Source organism: Hypanus sabinus, chromosome 18 (assembly GCF_030144855.1).
Source record: "Hypanus sabinus isolate sHypSab1 chromosome 18, sHypSab1.hap1, whole genome shotgun sequence".
Lineage (NCBI taxonomy): Eukaryota > Metazoa > Chordata > Chondrichthyes > Myliobatiformes > Dasyatidae > Hypanus > Hypanus sabinus.
In genome coordinates this window covers 43897290-43919884 of record NC_082723.1, presented here as the reverse complement: position 1 = coordinate 43919884, position 22595 = coordinate 43897290, and the positions used below count along the sequence as shown (strand labels likewise).

The 22595-nt window shown below is 40.4% G+C and overlaps 2 protein-coding genes across 4 annotated transcripts in view; one reads left to right on the top strand and one right to left on the bottom strand.

The window, feature by feature from the left end:
• The window catches only part of LOC132407564 (astrotactin-2-like), a 1730264-nt gene that overhangs the window by 426214 nt on the left and 1281455 nt on the right, over positions 1–22595 (top strand). The gene's annotated exons all lie outside the window — the stretch shown is intronic.
• LOC132407566 (uncharacterized) overlaps positions 11220–22595 on the bottom strand; it is a 38816-nt gene continuing 27440 nt past the window's right edge. The window contains exon 3 of the transcript XR_009516512.1: positions 11220–11419. The gene's annotated coding sequence lies outside the window, so the exon portion shown is untranslated. The remainder of the gene's footprint in view (positions 11420–22595) is intronic.

Below are 22595 nucleotides of genomic sequence, written 5' to 3'. Positions count from 1 at the left end.
TTACACAGTTATAGAAGTGGATCTAATCCTTTCCATTCCTTTGCTTGAGAAGTAAAGACCTGTATTCCATTAGCTGTATTGATTATTATCTGTTCATGCCTATGACATTTTAATAATCTATGTACAAGAATCCCTCGGTCTCTTTATCATTGTTTTAACTTTTAACCATTTCAAAAGCACACTGTTCTATGCTTTTTGGTCCAAATGGATAACCAAAATATACCTTTGTTGAAATTCATTTCCAGTATTTTTCTTAGTTGATGTTCTATTATCTCTTGATAATTTATTGTTTCCATCTGCACAGCTTGTATTGCTACCCACTGTATCATCTGTTTATATACAATTCAGGACACAGATCTGCTCATTGATCTTATACTGCCTTCTGGCATTGAGTCAATACGTCAGTCAGGTCAGCAATGTGTCCTCATTTCCATGAGCATCAACATCTGCCAACAAACTCTGAAGAGAGACTTCACAGAATATAGAATACAGAACAGTGCATCACTGGAACAGACCCTTTGGCCCAAGATGTTATGCCGAACTAATTAAGACATTGACATCTAATCCTTTCTACCTACACATGGCTAATGTACCTCCATTTCCTGCATAGTCATGTGGTTATCTAAGAGCCTTTTAAATGCTATTACAACTACCTCCACCATTACCCCGGCAGTGCAGTTCAGACACTCAACACTAGTTGTGTATAAATAACTTGCACCACATATCTCATATGAACTTACCCTGCCTCTTAGCTTAGAAGCATGACATCTAGTATTGGACATTTTGACCCTGGAGGTATAGACACCAACTATCAACTCTTCCAATACTTCTCACAATGTTATAAACCTCTTTCTGGTTAGCTTCTGCCGCTTCATTGAATTACTTATGCAAGTCCAAATAAATCCACAGACATTCCTGTGTCCACTAATTTAGTCACCAATTCAAAATAAAATAATCTTATTCATCATGTATGATCCACTCCTGAACAATACTGGATTACATACTTATTATTTATTTAGAGATGCAGCAGGCTGGCAGGCCCTTCCAGCAACAATGAGACCATGTCACCCATGTGACCCATTAACCTGCCAGCTCATACATTTTGGGAATGTGGAACGAAACTGGAGCACCAGGAGGAATTGCTTGGGATTGCAGGGAGAATGTCAAAACTCCTTACAGACAGCAGGTCACTGGCACTGTAATAGTGCTATGCTCATTGCTATCCTACCACAACTGTCTTTACAGTACTGTACACTTCTATAAGAGGGAGAAGTCTATTGATTGGCATAGGCCTGATGATCAGTTGGGGGAATGCAGTGTGGCTGGGTCAGGTGAGGATCTGGTTGGGGATTGGTATTTTGGTGGGGTCCAGGGTGGAGAAGACCCAAAGAAGACTCACAAGTAAATGTTAAACTTCCTTATACATGGATTTCACAGATATTGCAAGAAGACTGTCAGGCTGTGGAGGACTGGGCATTTTAATATGTTTGAAAATTGGTAGAAAAAGAGATTTCCATTCACATCCATAATCCTGCCTGCAATGCATTTCAGATATGTGGAGAAACAGAATGAAAATTTAGGACTGTAATATCAGAGTGATTTTTGTTATATTTTCCATCTTATAGAATTGAATCAGATATTAAAGAATGTGTATGATTTAATTGCTTGGCAGAAAATGCGTACCTTCTGATATGTGTTGGACTGTTTATCCTAATTTGTAAACAATGAAAATGCCCCCTTTAATAGGACTCTGCCTTTGCAATGTACTTGCATTCCTGACTGAGCAGGGTGTAAGTAGTTTGATGAAAAGGAAACAGAATTTGACAAATCTAATACTTTTCTTTGAAGTGTTCCTAATGAGCAACTAAAAGGAAAGGTAGCAGATGTGACGATTAAACTTAAACTTGAACCTTGAAATTTAAATGTATTTAATTATTTATTTTCCTCATCTTACTTAGAATTGCAGAGATTCACAACACTTGAGAAGAAATTCTTCATCTTTGATGGAAGAAGGCAGCCACTTATTCTGTATCTACTTCTCCTGGTGCACAATTCCCCATTAAGTGAAACTCTTCTCAATATCTGTTCTATCAAATCCCATTCGAAATTTACCTGCTTCAGTAATATTGCTTCTCATTCTGCAAAATTCCTGTTGTATGGACCCGACCTTTCTTGACAAGTCAATCCTTTCATCCTTGGAATCAATCAACTAAACTCCTTTAAAAGTACATAAATTTGCTCTTAAACAAGAGGCTCAAGTTAAACAAGTTTCCCTCGAAGATGTATATAATGCAGACTTCATAGTTTATTATTTATTATTGGAGGATTCTTAGTAAATACAAACTGAGAAGCTCCATCTTCAATAGGACTGTGTGAATATCTTCACCATGGAGACTGTAGGGGTTCAAAAAGACTCATTACTAGCTTCTCGAGGGAAACTACTGATACACTATAAACAATGACTATGTCAGATTTGCATAAGTTTCTTGAATGACTTAATAAATATAATTAGGAATTATGGTAACATTAAGTTAAATTTGTTGTAGGAATAAAAATAAAATTTATTTGAAAAGGTTGGACTCTGGTGTATACTGGTATTGAGTTGGATTTGATTGTCCTTGTCCATGAAGCACAAAAGTGTATCATGCAGGTACTAAATGCACATTGTAGCCAACTGATACATGTGCCTTCATTGCAAGGGGCTACAACTCGAGCAACCAATCCTTGCTGTAATTCTGCAGGGATTTGGTGAGGCAAAGATTACTGTGTGCTATTTTATATCTCTTACAAAAGGAGGAAGATAAAATACCTTAGAGGGTACGCAATAAAGATTTACTGGATTAGCTCCTGGGATTAGGAGACTTCAGTCAAGAAGGGATTTGACAGGATGTGCCGGAAATGATTGGAGTTCATACGGATGAGAGTTGGATGTATTGAGATGTACAAGTTCTTGAAGGGTTTGGCAGATGAGGTACTAAGAAATGCTTTCTTATGGCTGGGAGATGAAAACTATCTCAAAATCAGATACTGGAGATATAAGATTGAATTGAAGAGGAATTTCTTCATTCAATAAATTGTGAAACGTTGTAATTTTGACCGCAGATTCCTTTGGATATGCAGAATAGATTTCAAAGAAAGATCAAGGTAAGAAAGTGATTTAGATAAGATGAGGCACATTTTAAGTAAATATCCAAAGATGGCCTGAGGAGGACAAGTTTGACTTCTCAAGAAATGTGGCGGAAGCTTGACCCAAAAGCAGACAGTAGAGATGGTTCAGCGATGAAAGAAAACTTTAATAATAAACAGTGGAAGTAACAAGTCAACAAGAGCCACAAAAGAAAAGAGAACAGGTACAATAAGATAACTGAAGGTAATGAGCAACTGTTGAGGCTGGCTGGTTTGATAGGTGAACAATGACTGTGAATGAGGGCTGGCTTTAAATAGGCTGCAGGTGATGTCTGTTAGTTGAGTGCAGTTGAGGAAGTTCCTACCTGAGCGGGTCAGACATGATGTGCTTTTGTTTTTATGCTTCTGCTTTCCAGAATTTCCAAGAATAAAGGAGTTAGATTTATGGATAAGCTCGTACTTCCTTTAAACCATCTGGTTCTTGAACCAACATGCACAACACTAATAACTACCTTAGTGAGGTAACACAATGACCACTTTGCACTACAATAGACTTTGTTATTTTTCTTGTTCTAATTTTGTTCAACCTTATGAAAATTGTATATAATTTATATTTAGTTTGTTGTTGTAAATTTGCCATGCGCCTTTTGATGCTGCGAGTTTTTTAAATTTGGCAAGAGGTACATCTCAAGCAAATGTGCCTTCCAACATGTATTGCCATGAGGACAACCTCCTCAGCAAAAACTAATATTTGAGTTGCCTCTGGATGTACAAGAGAAGATTCAATTATTTGCTCAATTTATTACTAGTATTATTTTTAACTTGTGACTTTCTGTCTTCTCCATCAATCCACGTGATCCTTGCTTGGAAATCAAAATCACAAAAGGGAGCTGTGCTTGTTGAGGTAGAGCAAGCCAGATTCCCACAGTATGCAACAGGCCCAAAGACATCTGCCGAGAGAGTGGTACTCCTCAGACAAATAAACAGCGACACATGATTTTAGTGTAGCCATAGATTGTTTGCAACTAACTTGCATCATGTTCACTAATAATCCTAAGAAAGTCTCATGCTGGCAGAATTCTTTTTCATATTCATGCTTCCAGCAGAGGGAAGGCTAATCCAGAGAATTTTTCTAATAAATATCATATAAGGCTTGCAAAATTGTAATCAAAGTCTATTAGAATAAATCATTGCCATTTGTATTGGGTTATTCATACTTCTAAGTCCAAATTTGATAGCAGAATGATACATGGGACAGCCGTGTTATTTTGGGGTAGAATTTGTTATCTGAGCATCACTGACCTGGAACATAATAGTCAAGGGCATTTTCCTTGGCTTTAGAATATCTGTGGTCTAAGCCTTGTGTTTCCGTTCCACTGAGGTGGTATCTGAGAAGATGATGTATAAAGACAATATGCTAAAGAATCTCCTTACTTTTCAGGAACTTCTCTGAGAAACTGCTTTCCCTGCAGCTACTTTCAAAAAGATTGGACCCAGTGGCACATAATTTTAATCATCTATCATGCTTAAAAATTGTATTTTACATGTTCTGAAGTGGTTGGAACTATTTCCACATTGGAAAATCAGAACAAGCTTGATTCACACTCATGAATGGTCTGTCCCCATTGTTGTGTGTGAACATGATGATGTACTCAATATGTGCTGTACTCATTACTTTCCTTCTAGTGTGCATTAGGTCCAAAAGTCACAACCTCTGACCTTTGTTTCTCACTCACAGTGAAACGGGGAGCAAACAATACAACAACATGCGTATGATGTGATAACTGAAGACTCACTGCAAGGATGTGATTGTCAGAATCATTGACTCCTCAAGATATATTTTTAGTTGTTGATTCTCACCACAAGGAGCTCCCACTCTAATTGCTGAGGCTTCAACATTGTGCACACCTGTGGCCCCAGCAATCTTGATGGCATAGGGCACCAAAGCATGTTTCTGTGTTGTAAAACACCCTCTTTCAATTCATCCCCATCTCCATGGCAGCCTATGAGATTTCCATGGGATACGTACGTTTTATTTCAGTTCACATACTCCTCCACACACAAATGGTTCGCTACTTGTGAAATGATGCTGCATTTTACTGAATGTGAGAGAAACATTCACAGTTTCTAAAACACAGGATGTCCCAGCTTCAGGAATAACATTTGATACCAGGGCTAAACACTGAATTCATTTACCACACAAGAAATTAGTGTAATCCACTTTCCTGGCAACTCCCTCCAGATAAATTGTTGTTCATAATGAAGGGCTATGAAAGATGACATTGATCAGCTGTTAATTTGACGAGAGCAATGGCAGATGGACTTTGATCCTGAAAAAGAAATAATGACCTTCTGAGTAAATTAGTTTGTCCTTGCCTCACGTTCCTTGTGCTGCCCACTCGTGCACTCTGCATGCCAAAGAATCTTCCTTTTAGCAGAATGTGCAAGTGGGCATTCATCAGTCCCTCTCAGAACATCGCAATCCAACAGCTGTACCAAATGAAAACTTCACTTCTATCTTCATTTTCTTTTCCCTGACAGAACTAACTAAGCACTTATACATATCTTGTTGAATGAAGGAGAAATAAATAAATATCAGAAAGATTCATGGTTTGAATATTGGGTAGCTAAAGCCAATGAACTCCACTGAGTTTTTGATTAAATCTATTTGATTTGAGTACTTGTTCAATTAAAAAACAGTGGTTGGCCGGTGGTGTAGTGGCATCTGCACCGGACTTCGGAGCAAGTGGTCCCAGGTTCGAATCCGGCTGGCTCCTTCCACACTTTTCATCTGTGTTGGGTTGAGCATTGAGCTAGCAACTTGTCCTCATAAAACAAACAAACACTAATGAAAAGGCAAGGCTGCTGCCCGAACTAAACAAGGAACAATAAAAAAAACTACCATGTCTAAAGATGACACCCATCCCACCTGCCAAGTAAACACTAAGCCTGGAACTTTTGGGAATCAGTCATTCTTTGGTTTTGCCTCAGAAATGGATAATCCTTCTCACTTGGAGACAAACATCACATTGACATGTGGGCTTATTGGGAATTCAATGAAAATATAGAATATATATTGCAATTTTGACTAAAAGGCCATATGTTTTATTCTAACAGCCTATTATATAAATTCTTCCACTTTTAATACCTCTGAGAAAGTGAATTACATCTGGGAGAATATTATACGTTAAATCTAGTATCCACAGACCTGGTGGTTAATACTGATATCTGAATCATATTATTAGCATGGATGTATGTTGTGAAATTTGTTGTTTCATGATATGCAGTACAGTGCAAGCCATAATTACTATAAATTACAAATGGAGAAATACTGAGGTAGTGTTAATGGGTTCATGGACCATTTGGAAATCTGATGGCAAAAGGGAAGAAGCTATTTCTGAAACACCAAGTGTGGACTTCTGGCTCCTGAACCTTCTCCTCAGTGGTTATAATGAGAAGAAGGCATTTTCTATGTGGTCAGGGTCTGTAATGAAGGATGCCACTTTCTTGAAGTACTACCTTTTGAAGTTGCCCTCAGTGGTGATAGGGTTGGGGGGTTGTGCTTGTGATGGAATTGACTGAGTCTGTAACCCATTCCAGCCTTTTTTGATCCTGCATACTGGAGCCATACTAGGTGGTGATACAATCAGTCAGAATACTTTCTACTGTATATCTGTCAAGATTTGCAGGAGTCTCTGATGACCTACCATATCTCCTCAATCTCTTAATGTAGCATAGCTACTGGTATGCCTTCTTCATGATTGCATCTATGTGTTGGGAGCAGGATAGATGCTCTGCGATGCTGCTCACCCTGTCTGAACTCAAAATGAAGATATTCAATTGTCTCAAAATACACCGTTTTGATTAAGTTGCAACAGTGCACTGTATTTAAACTGTGGAACTGAATTTCAGAAGAGGGTACAATAACCAGGCACTAACTAGTTGGAGCAGGTGGGGCTCATCAGACTTGGACACCAACCCGCCTAGGAGAAGGAAAACTTGAATTTAAACTTCTGCTGCCCTGCGGCCATACCAACCCATGGGAAATGTTTCAGGAGGAAAGCCCGAGGAGAAATCCGGAGCCAGGGTTTCTAGGGCAGTTTGACGTTGTTTACAATTTCACTCCGGCAACCTCTGTAACAACGCTGGTGCCAAGCTGAATCAGTACTTGCCCTTCCTTTGGACTACATCAGTGACGTGGAGAGGCGGAACCGGTTGCATGGGCAACAGGCGGTTCTTCAAATTTTCCCGACCAGTCTTGCACCCTGGAGAGGAAACAGTGCATCAGAGGCACAGATCCATGACCACCTGGGATCGACGACTGCCTACTAAACTTGTAGTGCATCTTCTAATCAGGAATGTTTAGTTCTCAGTTGCTATAAAATGAGGGTCTGAGCACATACGTCTTGAGCCTATGTGGCATTTGAGGTAAACACTGCGTGGTTATGGATTGATGGAAAGAAAATCTGCCAACCAAGTAAAGTCACCCACTAAATCACAATGAAAACAGTAACAGGAGCTGGCAATCTAACAAAATCAGGAAGTGGGAGAAACACTTAGCTGGTCAGTGATTGTTGTTGTTCGTTCTTCGGAGTCGAAGATGACCACGATTTCTGTCAGGTGGAGGGTTTGTGACTGTGGGTCCGGAGGTGACTGGTGAGGCTAATCTGGGCCCTGAAAGCTCACCCACATGTGGGACACATGAGGGTAGGTGCTGCAGTGGAAGTGGAGGTAGTTCGAGCCTTGCATGCGGTGCATTTCCTCTGAGCCTCTGCGGTGCGTCTGATTTCTGCTGCATACACTCCTTTAGTGGTCCTGCTCAACCAAGTTGGGCGGTCCAGAGCCAGCGATTCCCAGCTACTGGGATTGATGTTGAGGTCTTTGAGGGACACTTTGAGGCAGTCTTTGAAACATTTCTTCTGCCCTCCAACTGAGCGCTTGCCTTGGTTCTGCTCTCCATACAGCAGCTGTTTTGGTAGTCGACTGTTAGACATCCTGACGATATGGCCAGCCCATCTGGCTTGGGCTTTCTGTAGGAGGGTGTAGACGCTGTGGGTGCTAGCCCGTTCCAGAACCTCCATGTCTGGCCATCATATGTAGAGATGTCTGCGGAGGCAGCGCAAGTGGAAGTGGTTGAGCTGTTTAGTGTGTCTGCTGTAGACAGTCCAGGTCTCGCTGGCATAGAGGAGGGTGGTGAGAACCACTGCTCGGTAGACCTTCAGCTTGGTGGTAAGGTTGAGTACTCTCCGCTCCCATACATTATCACGGAGTCTCCCAAAGGCGGCACTGGCTTTGGCAATTCTGTTGCTGATCTCTGCATCTATGTTCACCGCTCGTGTAGTACACTGCAGTGTACTCTATCATGAGCGGTGAACATAGATACAGAGATCAGTGACTGTTACCACCCGTGATATCTGCTGACTAGCTAGAAGATACAGGATGAGCTATCAAAGAACCTGCTTGTTTCACTCCTTTAACTGTACATTGGAAGAATGAACACTAGGGAAGTATTGGAGTATTGCTGATCCAGGTGGATTCCATGGATTTGTGCCTTTGAAGAAAACCATGACATTTTGAACAAGTGGCAGGTCATGCAGGGAAGTTCAGTTCAGTCAAAAATTTAGGATCAATGAATAAATCAGGCAAATTGCAGAGGCAATGAAGGTGGGTCCTATCCCGCATTGAGAAACAAATTAGAAGCGCAGGCCATATACAGGTTTTTCTGCAAGCTGAAAACTGCATGTAAAAGATAAGCTGATTACTCTGCATGCACCAGATTGTAGCTGCTGAAAGGATCAAATATCTCGACTGAAAAATAAATCTGAAATGTTATTGATTCTGACAATATCCAACTGGGACAGTGTACTAGCAATCCTTTCACAGGCAGGGGTGAATGAAACCACGTCGAGAACACCAGATGGAATTGTTGCAAATTTGTTTCTCTTAGCTTTTCTCAGGAGAAAGGATGGAACTAATATGACATTGCCCAATTTCACGGTGTCTTTGTAACATGCTTACTAGCACTTGCATTGAATAGTGTGCTGTTATTTTAGCCCACTTATGGGCAGTGGCGGGAATTGAACCCGAGGCGCTGTTAAAAAATGTGCAAACCGCTACGCTACCATGCCGCACCGAAAGTACACTTCATACTTTCTGGAAGTAGAAATTATTTTTGCAGTACTTTTAGGCACATCCGCTCAGTGGCTGCTTTATCAGTGTGGTATTCTGCTGCTGTAGCCCATCCACTTCAAGATTCGATATGTTGTGCACTTAGTGAAGCTCTTCTGCCATGCGCTTTTTTCTGAGTTACTGTCACCTTCCTGTCAGCTTGAAGCAGTCTGGCCATTTTCCTCTGACCTCTCTCATTAGCAAGGTGTTGTTCTCCAGAGAACTGCTGCTCACTGTTTTGTTTTGCACCATTCTTTGTCAACTCCAGAGACTGATGTGTGTGACAATCCCAGGAGATCAACACTTCCTAAGATGTGTAACCCACCCCGTCTGGCATCAACCATCATTCTATTGTTAAAGTCACTTAAATCGCATTTCTTCCCACTCTGATGTCTGGTCTGAGCAACAACAGAACTTCTTGACCATGTCTACATGCTTTTATGCATTGGGTTTCTGCCACATGTTTGGCTGATGAGATGGTTGCATTAATGAGTAGGTTACCTAGTTAATGTGTTGGCATGTGCCCTAGTGGGCAAGGCATCAGACTAGTAACCTGAAAGTCACTGGTTCGAGCCACAGCTGAGGCAGCGTGTTTGTGTCCTTGAGCAAGGCATTGCTCTGCGATGACACCGGTGCCAAGCTGCATGGGTCCTAGTGCCCTTCCCTTGGACAACATCGGTGGCGTGGAGAGGGGAAGGCCTGCAGCTTGGGTAACTGCCGGTCTCCCATACAACCCTGCCCAGGCCTGCACCCTGGAAACTCCAGGCGCAGATCCATGGTCTCTCGAGACCGACGGATGCCACCACCACCTAGTTAAGTGGCTACTGACCGTACATGTTTATTTTGTAAATGTTAACACAAAACTTTCTGAATTGACTGTACAGCACAGAAACAGGCCTCTGTCCAACTGTTTCAAACTATGTTTATGTTTCACTTGAAGACCATCCCACTCTACTGCAAACAACCCATTCAATAAATGGGGGTGGCATAGTGGTAACTAACTTTACAGTACCTCTGAATCGGGTTCAATTACCGCTGCTGCCTTTAAAGGGTTTATACATTCTCCTCATGACTGCTTGGCATTCCTCTGGGTGCTACAATTTTCTCCCACAGTCCAGAGACGTACCGGCTGGTAGGTTAATTGGTCATTATAAATTGTCCTGTAATTAGGCTGCGATTAAATCAGCGGTTGTTGTGCAGAGCGACTCGAAGGGCTGTAAGGGGCTATTCCACATTGTAACTAAAGTTAAACTAGACTAATAAAAATGGATATTTGACATTTGCCGTGGTTTTGGTGAGCAAAAGCGCCTAATATTGTGTTGCAAGAATCGGAGATACAATATTTTTTTACAAGTGAATTTACATAACTTCGCTTTAATGAAGCTGAATATTCACTGGAACTACTCATTGATGGTGCACTCCATGTTCTTTGAATATAAAAAAATGCAATAATCTCCTTAATTCTCTATCATAATTCTGTGACAGCTACCTATAATTTTGACTGTGCTATAGATGGCAAAGTTTTCTCTAAACTATTGATGTAAAGAACTGCTCCTCTGGAAAGGCACAGAACAGTGGTGTAACTGTTTGTGCAGTCTTATCCTCCATCATTGTCTCTCCAGAGTTCCACAATCTCTGTGATTGTGGCTTTCTTCCCACATCCCTCAGAGACTTGTTGGTTACAGGAAAATCAAGGGAAGTTGACGCATATGCGAGGAAAAGTAGGTTATGTAGCCTCCGTGCCCCAATTTGCCCCCGTTTGCCTAAGGTGAACCGCCGTTGCCCCACCAATAGTGTGATACATTGGTGTAAATATGGCATAATGCCCCCCCAGTACATGCTCGCAACATAAATACCAGACAATACACCAAAAGCGAGTAAATAATTGTAACTTTATAGTTAATTCTTAGTGATGGGTTATTAGAAACAGATAACCTAAAGGTGCCAAATCAATAAGTTTATCAGTTTGTGCACATAATATTTTAATAAGTTGGAGCTCACGCCTCCAGCTCCATCCACAATGACTTTCCGAGCCTTCGGCCACCATCCGAACCGCCGACGTCCAGTATCCGCTGCTCTGGAACCACTGTCTGCTACTCACACGTCCGTCCTCCTCGCTCTCCTCCTGGAAAAAGACCGCAAACTCCCGCTCAGCTTACACACACAAGATAGCATAACAATTCTCCATTGGTTAGTTCCCCCCTTATCTGCAGTCATAACCCAAACATACCAGATGCAGAAATCCATTACAGCATTAAGTAACATTACAGAGAAGCCAGTTCAATATAACAATACAGAGTAGCCATTTTGTTAGCCTGAACAGTTAACACCACAGTTACTGGTACTGACAGCCCTACAGTTATATATAAATCAAAAAGGGGATGCAACTGGGAGAAATGCTCTGACAGCCATCATAGTCTTGATGGGCTGAGTAGTCTTGAATAACATAAGAAAATATGAGAAATAGACCATATTCAGCCATTGCTACTCTCGGATCAGTTATCCTCCCAACTCTGTTGTCACTACACCTACATAATGCCTCGTGCTGTTCAATGTGTGCAGGGTGTTAGGTCAAGCCAAGACTTTTTGGGACTGCAACAGAATTAATCTGCTCCACAGCTGTGTGCATTTGAAATAAAAGCTAGTATTTGGCTTTTCATGAAGATTAAACTGCATCACTAATTTTAATGTTCTGAATAAATGCACAAATTGAGTTTTAAAAAAAAAAGTGACAGATGGCATTTATATGCTCCCCTTAATCTTCCAGTGTATTTAGCAAGTTAACGGTCAGGAAAAGTTTGCCTGCAGCCAAAGAATGTCTTACTAATATAGAGAAACCAAAGCTCAGTCAAAGAAGCAGATGCTGTGAGGAAAGTATTTTAGAGAAGGAGCAGGAGAGGAGAGGGACCTGATCAAAACCCAATGGAACCCCAGTGAGTGAATCCTCTGGCATGAATTATGTTGAGTTGGGTTGGCTTAGCAATTCATGTTTTTGGTTGCCAGGTGTTCTTGTCACCACCCAGTTCCTGTGAGACAGTCTCTTGGGGAAAAGGGCAAAGGATGGCTATTGGATCCTACCATATGCTGTTTTAAAAAAAAAAAATGCTTTTATAGTATGTGAAGAGCAATAATAAGGGATATAACCTGGGTACAGAAGATCCCCAGATTGGTACCAATCGCAGGGAGAGGTGAGGGAAGAGGAAGAAATGCCTTGACAGATTTGCATGGGATGAGGTTCGAAAGTTTTGCTGTAGACCAAATTCCAATTAGATTTGGTTTTAGTTGTAAGCTCAAGCAGCTTATTGAGTTCAGAAAGAAATCAAGAGTTGAAGGATAAGATTTGAAGCCACAGCTGGCCAGTGGTGTAGTGGTATCAGCACTGGACTTCAAGGCGAATGGTCCCAAGTTTGAATCTGGTCGATACCTTACATACTTTTCATCTGTGCCAGGTTGAGAGTCAAGCTAGCAAAAAAACAGTCAAATGCTACAGGAGCAACAGCCATGAATCACAGAGATTAAAGTTCTTTGGCACAAGGGGACGAAGAGCACATGGACTTAAAAGGCTTGGAGGAAGATACAGATATGGGAGAAGTCAAATGTTTAAGAGATTTGTAAACATGGAAGAGGGTTTTAGAAGTAAATTGTTTGCAGAATGGAAATCAGTGCAGATCAGTCAATACAAGGTGGATGATAAAGAGACGTTTCTGTGAGCTATAGCACAAACAGCAGGGTTTTGATTAAATAAAAAGTTAAAGCAATATGAGTGAATTACAAAAGAATTAAACTACAGTTCTAATATTCTGCAATTGGGTGAGAGAATTATCATTTCATTTTCTTTTTTCATAGAATTATGAACCGTATTTTCATTACATTCTGTATAATCAATTGTCAACTGGTACACTCAAACGTTTCTTGTCACAGAAGAATTTTAGTAATAGAAGTTACAGAAATTCTCAATCTGTTAAAATGGGTTGTGTTGTGATATCAAGAGCAGGAGATAGACTGTATAATATGGCAGAGACCAACAAATCACAGGACAAATTCACAGGAATTTATTGAAGTTCATCATTTTTTTTAACTCTCAATATAACTTAATGATTTAAAAAATAAAAGCGGAACTTCCTAGTGGCCAAATATTTTCATTCCAAATCCAATTCTCATTCAGACTTGTTGGTGCATGGTCTTCTCTTGTGCCAAGATGAGACCACCCTCAGAGTGGAGGTACGACACATTATATTCCAACCTGATGGTATGAATGTCTCTTTATAGTGAAAAAATTCTTCCTTTTTCTCTCTTCCTCTGTTCCTCATTCTGGCATTTTACCTTTTCTCTTCTGTTTCCTTTTCTCCTACAGTCCACTCTTTTCTCCTACTATATTAGATTCCTTCCTCTCCAGCCCTTTACCTTTCTCACATATTTGGCTTCACTTGTCACCTAGTTATTCTCTTTCTCCTCTCCCCACCTTTATATTCTGGTATCTTCCTCCATCCTTTTCCATCCTGAAAAAAGGGTGTCAGCCTGAAATTATGACGTTTATTAATTTCCATAGGTTTTTCCTGACTTGCTGAGTTTCTCCAAACTTTTGTGCATGTGGCTTTGGATTTCCAGTATTTGCAGACTTCTCGTGTTTATGATTTATTTAAATATGCCTACTTTTTAAAAAATCATGCAGTTTTTTAGTGTTGTACATGTCATAGGAATCCTTTTATCCTCTTTTGTCACAGATCAGAAGCAGAGATATTGTACATGGACACCCTCACCAACCTCTCCTCTTTTTGTATTCAACATTACACTAAAAAGTTTGGTCACAAGAAAATGGTTTGACCACATTATTTTTGCTGTAAGATTCATCTCTACTTGATGGCACAAAATATGTCTCATGCCTCTGTTAGCAACTCTCGAGCTGAATTTCAAATCAAACAAACTTGGGAAAGAGAGTAGAAGGCAGGCACTGTTTTATAATACATTTAGAGTATTTATCCAGAGATGAATTTATACCAATACAGGTTTTATTAAGAACTGAACTATTTTCAGCAATATTAGCTATAGTTTTGCTGTAGGTAGTATGTTGTCAAGCTTATACTGGGAGAAACAAAATAGTACTTCGAGGTGAGATAGACATAGCAGTCTTTTTGCCAATTCCAGAGATTGTCTTGAAGAATGATGATAGATATTGAGAAATTCTTTGATTAAGCCTACCCATGGAGCCAGCCTCAGATTAAACCTAGCACTGGCACAACCGGACCACTCAAAAAAAATTGGGAGAAAATGGCGGAAAGGAGAGGGTTTCTTTTTTATTATTTATTCAGGTACCTTAAATATATAAAACAGAACTTGTAATACATTGACATACTGTCTTAAGCCAAAAAATTGAACTGTCATTAACAGGCTGTGCATTGTTACAGAGCAGTAAAGTGGACAGGGTGTTGTGTTGTGGGAATCCACTGCTGTCTATCTGACCCAGCAGATGGTATGTAATAATGGACAGCAATTCACAGGAGCTGGTGCATTGATTTTAGGCCAATGGTACAAGTCCCCAGAAATTGTTCAAGGAAATAATATACATAAGATATAGGAGTAGAATTGAGCTATTTGGTCCATTGAGTCTGCAATACCATTCAATCGTGATTTATTTTCCATCTCAACGCATTTTCCCCATAACCTTTAATGCTCCTCCTAATCAGGAAGCACTCAACCTCCCTTTTAAATATGCCCAACAATTTGGCTTCCACAGCCATCAGTGGCAGTACATTCCACAGATTCACCACTGTCTGGCTGAAGAAGTTCTTCATCTGCATTCTAAAGAAACGTCCTTCTATTCTAAGGCTGAGCCCCATTGTCCTCGACTCTTCCACTATTTGTAACATTCTATTCGTGTACCAATGCACATCAATGCTGAGTATGTTTCAATGACATTCTCCCATTATTCTTCCAAATTCTAGTAGGTGCAGGCTCAGAGCCATCAAATGCTTCGCACATGTCAACCCTTTCATTCCGAAGATCATTCTTGTAAGCCTCTTCTGGACTCTCTCCAATGCCAGCACATCCTTTTCTTAGATATGGGGCCCTATTTTAGTGACAGAGATGGGCAGTCTGCAGACTATTGCAGAGAAATTAAAGTACACTTTTTCCTCCCTATGCCTCTTGCCAGTTCCTATTTGCAGATTGGAGGTGTGAATTAACAGAAGGTAACCAAACAGCTTGAAACTGGCAGGCTGCACGTACACAATGAGAGGTAGTAATGAACGGGTTCTCCCAAGTATCTAACACACGTTGGATTGGTGATTGCACAATGTCCCATAAGATCAAGGTAATTATAAAAGCTCTGAAGAAATAAGTTGATGAAGTATCAGAGACTGCAGATCAGGAAGGCAAATAATTGAGATCCAACTGTTTCAATCGATGGTCGGATATAGATTTGCATTCATTAGACCGCAGATTTGCATTTCCCTCTCCTTCCTGCTTGACATGTCAAAGTGAATCTTCAAGGCTGCTCATGTGACCATCAATGCAAAGTGGGGCCCAAAATTGAGTTGGGGTTTTCTCACAGTAGGAAAGTATGGGAGACTGAGGGAAGGGTAGGTTTGATGGAGAGGAATGGGGAGGATGTTCATACATATGGAGAAAAGTAAAAATAGCATGAAATAGCAACAAAAAGGCAATCAAAAATATATGTGCACTATCTGATATTTCAAGTTGATTTTGTTCAAACCAGCTTGTAATATGAAGTTTAGATTTTGGTTATATAATATGACATTTGCAGAGCAAACAAGTTAGATACACAGTTCAGACAGGTACAGAGCTATTGGATGAGGCGATTCAAAAGGGCTGGGTTCTGTGCATCAAAGTATTCATTTATAAATTTTATGTATTTATGGATGTTGTTTGAACTGCTGATATTTATTGTTCATTCTTAATTGCCCCTGAGCTGAGGCGGTAAAGAAGTAACAAAATTGTAATGGGTCTGGGGTCATATATTGTCAATAGTGTCTCAGCTCTGATTCATTGTGGTAGAGTCAAGTTAGGATGGTATTACAACAAAACAAAATGGCGGCACAAGAGACTGCAGATACTGTGAAACTGGAGCAGCACACAAAATGCTGGGGTATCTGTACATCGGGCAGCATCTATTGAGGGAAGTGGACAGTTGACATTTTGCGTCAAGATCCTTCTTCAGAAATGGAAAGAAAGAAAGATAGGAACAGAATTGGGTCATTTGGCCCATCCAGCCCGCTCTGCCTTTTCATCGTGGCTGATCCATTTCCCTCTCAGCCCCAATCTCTTGCCTTCTTCCCATTTATCCTTTATGCCCTGAGCAATCATGAAACTTTTAACCACTGCCTTAAATATACATAATGACTTGGCCTCCTCAGCTGCCTGTGGCAATGAATTCCACAGATTCACCACTCATTGGTTAAAGAAATTCCTCCTCATCTCTGTTCTAAAAGAACGTCCCTCTATTGTGAGGCTGTGCTGTCTGGCCTTAGACTCCTCCACCATATGAAACATTCTCTCCACATCCACTCTATCAAGGATGTGAAAGGACTCTTTCAACGTTCTATGAGATTCTATAAGATTCCCCCTCATTCTTCAGAATTTCAGAGAGTACAGGCCGAGAGCCATCAACTGGCCTTCATGTGGTAACCCTTTCATTCCCATGAACCTCCTCTGAACCCTTTCCAACATCAGCAGATCCTTTCTTAAATAAGGGGCTCAAAACTGCTCACAATACTTCAAGTGTGTCCTTACCACTGACTTATAAAGCCTCCACACTACATCCTTGATGTTATATTCTAGTCCTCTCAAAATGAATGCTAACATTGTACTTGCCTTTCTCACCACAAAATTAACCTGCAAGTAAACCTTTAGCAAATCCTGCATGAAGACTCCCAAATCCCTTTGCACCTTGGATTTTTAAATTTTAACAGATAATGAGTACCAAAAGGTGGGTGGAAGAGGTAAAGCAAAACCTGGTGGGTGATGGGAAGATCCAGGTGATGGGGGAGAAATGTAAGAAGCTGGTGAGCGATAGGTGGAAGTGACAAAGGATAGAACAGCAACACAATTAAATCAAAACCTGTGACTTATTCTCAGTAACAAAAGTTAAAGTTGTGAACAATGTCATACTGCATGATGTAAACATGAGCCTGTTTGCAGTGGTGATTAACCTTGTGAATCCATCTTCAACGTACTCCTCTTTGTTGCTCCCTTGCAGATCGTAACTCCACTCCAAAACATACCAGCTGAGTACTTTCAAAACTCCCGGTCAGCTCTTTAATCAAATCACTTACCGTATATGGGCAATTCATTATCATTTCTTAAACTTGTTCACATACACTTGTGGGTTCCAGTCCTCTCAATTCTTAGTTTCTCTGGGATTAAGTTAATGATGTGCTAGCACTCACAATAGTTGAGTTGCCAAATGGCCTGCTGGCCTGCCCTTGTCCATATATTCGGATTCCTGAAATACGAGAAGTGGCATGTCAGCAGTCCTTGGAAGTTTTATGCTGATGGGAAGCTGATTAATCCAGACAACATCTCTCAGAATGAGCCACGAGCTCTTCATTTGTAGGAAGTCACTTTGCAGATGGGTAACTCTCTTCAGTGAATTTTTAAGAATTCAGTTCCAAATACAGCCTGGAGATTCACTCAACTTATAGATAAATGCAAAATCAGCTGTTTATAAGTTGCACCAATTTCAGATTCTTGAATTTCCGCCATGAATCATAGTCACGACTGAGTTGATTTCACGCATACGGTTCCATTGCAGATATTTCTTGCTGATAAATAAAGTGCTTCTCACTGAAGTTTTCATTACAGTTTAGGCTAGTCTTTAATGGCAAGTTTCTGACCCTGAATTCATTAGTAAATGAGTTTTTATGGCAATTCAAAAGTTCCGAAGATATTATTTCCCAGATTCATGTGATAATTTAAATTTAGGTGATCAAATCGCTATAGTGAGTTTCAAGCTGTCATGTCTCTGGGTCACTGGATAGTAGTCCTGCATTTCAATCACAATGCTGCCATGACTGGGAGGTTCCTATTCCGCAGAGACATAGTCATCAGCTGAGATATTTGCATCTAAACTCAGTGGCCACTGAGTCACTGTTAAAGGTCCATTCACTTCAAGGTTCAATGTGCGATGCGTTCAGAGATGTTCTTCTGCTCACCCCACTATTGTAATGTGTGGTTATTTGAGTTACTGTCACCTTCCTGTCAGCTTCAACCAGTCTGGCCATTCTCCTCTGACCTCTCTCATTAACAGATCTGCCACTCAACAAATTTATTTTCATTTTGTTTTCTTGCATCATTTTGTGTAAACTCTAGTGTGTGTGAAAATCCCAGGATATCAGCAGCTTCTGGGATACTCAAGCCACCCCATATGTCGCTGGCGATCATTCCACATCAAGCTCACTGAGTGAAAGTCAAAGTGTAGATAACATTTCTTCCCCATTCTGATCTTTCATCTGAACAACAAATAAACCTCTTGACGACATCTGCATGGCTTTATGCATTGGGTTGCTGCCACATGATTGGCAGTTTAGATGTTTGCAATAATGTACAGGTTTACCTAGTATAGTGGCGACAGAATGTATTAAAGCTACAGCCCTCTGCAGCTTGGCATTATTTTCTGCATTTTATTTACAGAGCCTGAGAGTAGTTGGAACACTGTGACTTGCTTTCATACTACTTTGCTTTTGTAACAGTGAAGTTTTGTTAAAATAAGAAGTGAAATCATCCTTAGAGTATCGTATGCAATTTTAGTTCTCCTTAGTGAAGGAGAATATGCATGAATTCACTGGAACCACTTCTGAGGAAGCTCACTTCATTGAATCGATTGGACCTATCCATAATTGAGAAATAATCATTTGTAAATGTTTAATTGTCTGATGGGAATTAATAGGGTTTATGGGTCCCTTCAGTGGTTGGTTATTTGAGAAAACAAGTAAAGAGAATTTCTTTCCTTGAATACATGGTGAATCTTTGGAATTCTGCATGCCTAAAAGATATCGAGTCAGAATCATTGCATAAGCAAACAGCTGGGTTGGACTTATTATTGATATGTGGGAAGTAAAAAGTTGTGTGAGAAGGCAGGTGGGAAGGTCGAGCTAGCAGCAAGATTAGACCAAATTGCTGAGAAGACTGGAAAGAGCGCAGGTTCTTTTTCTCATGTTCTTCCATTTAGCATCTTTTGTCTTTGGAATACAGCTCTTAGTGTAAAACTTCATGGAATAGTTTTAGTAATGGAGCTTTAGGGAACACCAAAACAAGCTTTTTGACATTGGACTCTTGGGATGTCAAAAATAAGTCTTCAGGACACCTCAAAATGAGTTATTGCATCAGAGAGTCTGAAAAAGAGTGAAGAGAAGCAACTGTCAGGACCGGAGAGCTGTATGTATGAGGGCAGACTGGATAAGCTGGGTTGTTTCCTTTGGAAATAAGCAGAATGAGGGATGGCTTAATTAAGGTGTTAGCATTTTGAGGGTTGAGATGGAGGCTCTGCACTGGTGTTTCAGCTGTCTCTGTGATGTGCAAGCCAGAATGCAAACAAACCAGGGCAGTACGATATGGAGAGCAAGCTGTTGCCCTTGCAGCATGCTCCACCTCTCCATGCATCTGATGAACCCAAAGTAATGTGGGAGACTGATATAGTTTGGCACCAGTGGTATTGCAGGAGTTGCCAGTCATTGCTAAACTCAACTTAAGACTGCCTTAGGGACCCCAGCTTCGGCTTGCTCCTCAGGGTTTATTCCAAAAGCCTTCCCCATGAGTGGATAAAACTCTAAGGCAGCAAAGGTTTGAGATCAGAGTTTTCCTTATCCTAGATGAACCAACCATAGTTGACAAGCCCCGTTTGCCTGAAGCAATTGGTTTTAAGGTGCTGGTAACCTGCCTTTCTGAATGGATTCTGTATGCCTAAAAGATATCGAGTCGGAATCATTGCATATGCGAACAACTATGTTGGACTAATTTTTTATCTATGGGAGGGGTAAAGGTTGTGTAGGAAGGCAAGTGGGAAGACAGAGCTGGTGACAACCTGCCTTTGCTCCTTCTCTCATCAGTAGAAATGGTTCTGATGACCTTTGTCACTAAGCCACATGTGAGGGAAGGAGTTGAACTTGGTTGTCCGAGGCACTTTGAGGTACAAGCCATTGGGAGCAATTAATGGATATTGTGAGTTTATCCCCGCTACCTCTTCTGGCTATGACAACCTTAAAGAACCACTAGATAGAACAAACATGAAAAATTTACTTAAGAAAAAATTGTGAAGTAATTTGTGGAAGGACTGGAGGGGGGATGAGGGGTCTGAAGTGCTCTGAAGAGCTGGACTAAAAAGTAAGGTCAGTTTGTGAGGTTCTTTGTCTGCCGACGTAGACACAATGGGCAAGTGGCCGTCTTTGTGTCATATATTTTCCATGAGCAAATAGTTATGGATGAGCTGAGCACCTTAAAAAAATGGTCTGATTGTGAATACAATATAACAATTGAGCCATTCGAATCTGGCAGATGGAGCTCATCAGCCATGTTTGGCAGCTCAACGAGGAGAAGGAAAACTCTGATCTCAAACCTGCTCTAACTTGCGGCTATACCCACTCATGGGGTAGGCTTTGGAAGTAAACACCGAGGGAAAAATCCAGAGCTGGAGTCCCTAAGGCAGTCCTACTTTGAGTCAATGCTGATTGGCAACTCCTGTGATGCTGCTGGTACAAACTGTATCAGTCTCTGACATTCCTTTGGTTTCATCAGTTGCATGAAGAAGGGCAGCTTGCTACATGGGCTCTCCATTGCTCTCCATATCATATTGCCCAGGCTTGCCTATCTAGACAGCTAGGATGAAATATCCATGGTCAATTCTGATCGATGGAGGCCCTCACCTCGCATTAAAACTATAGTTCAATTTGTAAATATCTTAAGATCAGTGTTGAAGACTTGACAAAGTCCATCTGAATTATTTTGAAGTTAAGGTCAGCTGATATGCCTCATTTGTATATAATTATTCCTGTCTATTCCATCTTGTATTATATGCAGATATTCTTCAGAGAAATATTGTTGGAGTCATCTTTTTTGAATTATTTTGTTAATAGTGGGATATTAGGTATAGTGGGAGCAATGAAGGAATAATTTTAAGCTGGAGGTATAGTAAAATCGATACCTGTGACCATGTTATATGATTGAATACTTAAACATGCCACTACATCATCAATATCAATCTGAATCATTAATATAGGTAGCAAAAAGCACTGGTCAATTTGATGTCAACCACCACCCTTTGTCTTCTTCCACTAAGCTAGTTGAGTATAATTTGTAACTCTGTAATCCTGTGGGCTGTGATTTGTTTTTGTTGACCAGCCTGCAAGATTGAACCCAATGCCAGAAGCATTACTAACGTTTATGTAGTCTTCATTAAATACTCACCTCCACTCTGCTTGCTATTTTCTCAAACAATTTAACGAAGTTTGCCTGCTGTAACATGTTCTTAACAAATCCATGTCTGTCCCTGATTGATATATGCTTTTCCAAACAAAGTTTTATATTGACCTTTAGAATTAATTCTAATATATTGCCTATCGTGGAAACCTGTGATCTATGTATTAATAAAACCCCTTTGGATTTGTTTTGATTTTACTTGCCTTTCAATTTTTATACTCTTGCTTAATTTCCCTTTCCATTTCACTTTTTTTGCTTTCTGTACTTTTTCAGGCCTTCTGCAGTGATCTGCTTGATGTTTGGTGCATTATTATTTTTCTTTTTTGGCTTATCCTGCCATTGTTCATCCTGTTAAACAAAAGGCATTCGCTGTGGCAGCCCCACACTTATTTTTGTGGGAATACATTAACTCTTCACGCCTCGAGTATGTTTAAATGATTCCCTCTGCTCCAAGTATGATTCAATTTCAGGTAATCTTTCCAATCCACTTTTTGCAAAGTTGCCTTAAAGCAGATACTTAATGACTTAGTGGGCCTAAGTGCATCTCAGAACCAGATGATATTTATCCCAGGTTGCTATAGGAGGTAAAAGCAATTGCTAGGGCTCTGGCTTTTTAAAATTTTTAAAAATCTTCGAAGATTTTTAAATCTTTACTGCCCATAAATGACAAACAGATGACAGGAGAATGGAAAATCTGGACCCCTTTTCAAGAAGGGGAACAGGGAATAGACTTGTGAGCCAAACTTCAATAGTTATTTGGATACTTTGGAAAAGTTCTGTGGGACAAGATTAATGATTACTTGGAAAGATAGAGACTAATCAGAGGTGGCCATTGTGACCTTGTGAAGGACTGTTCTCGCTTGACTAACTAG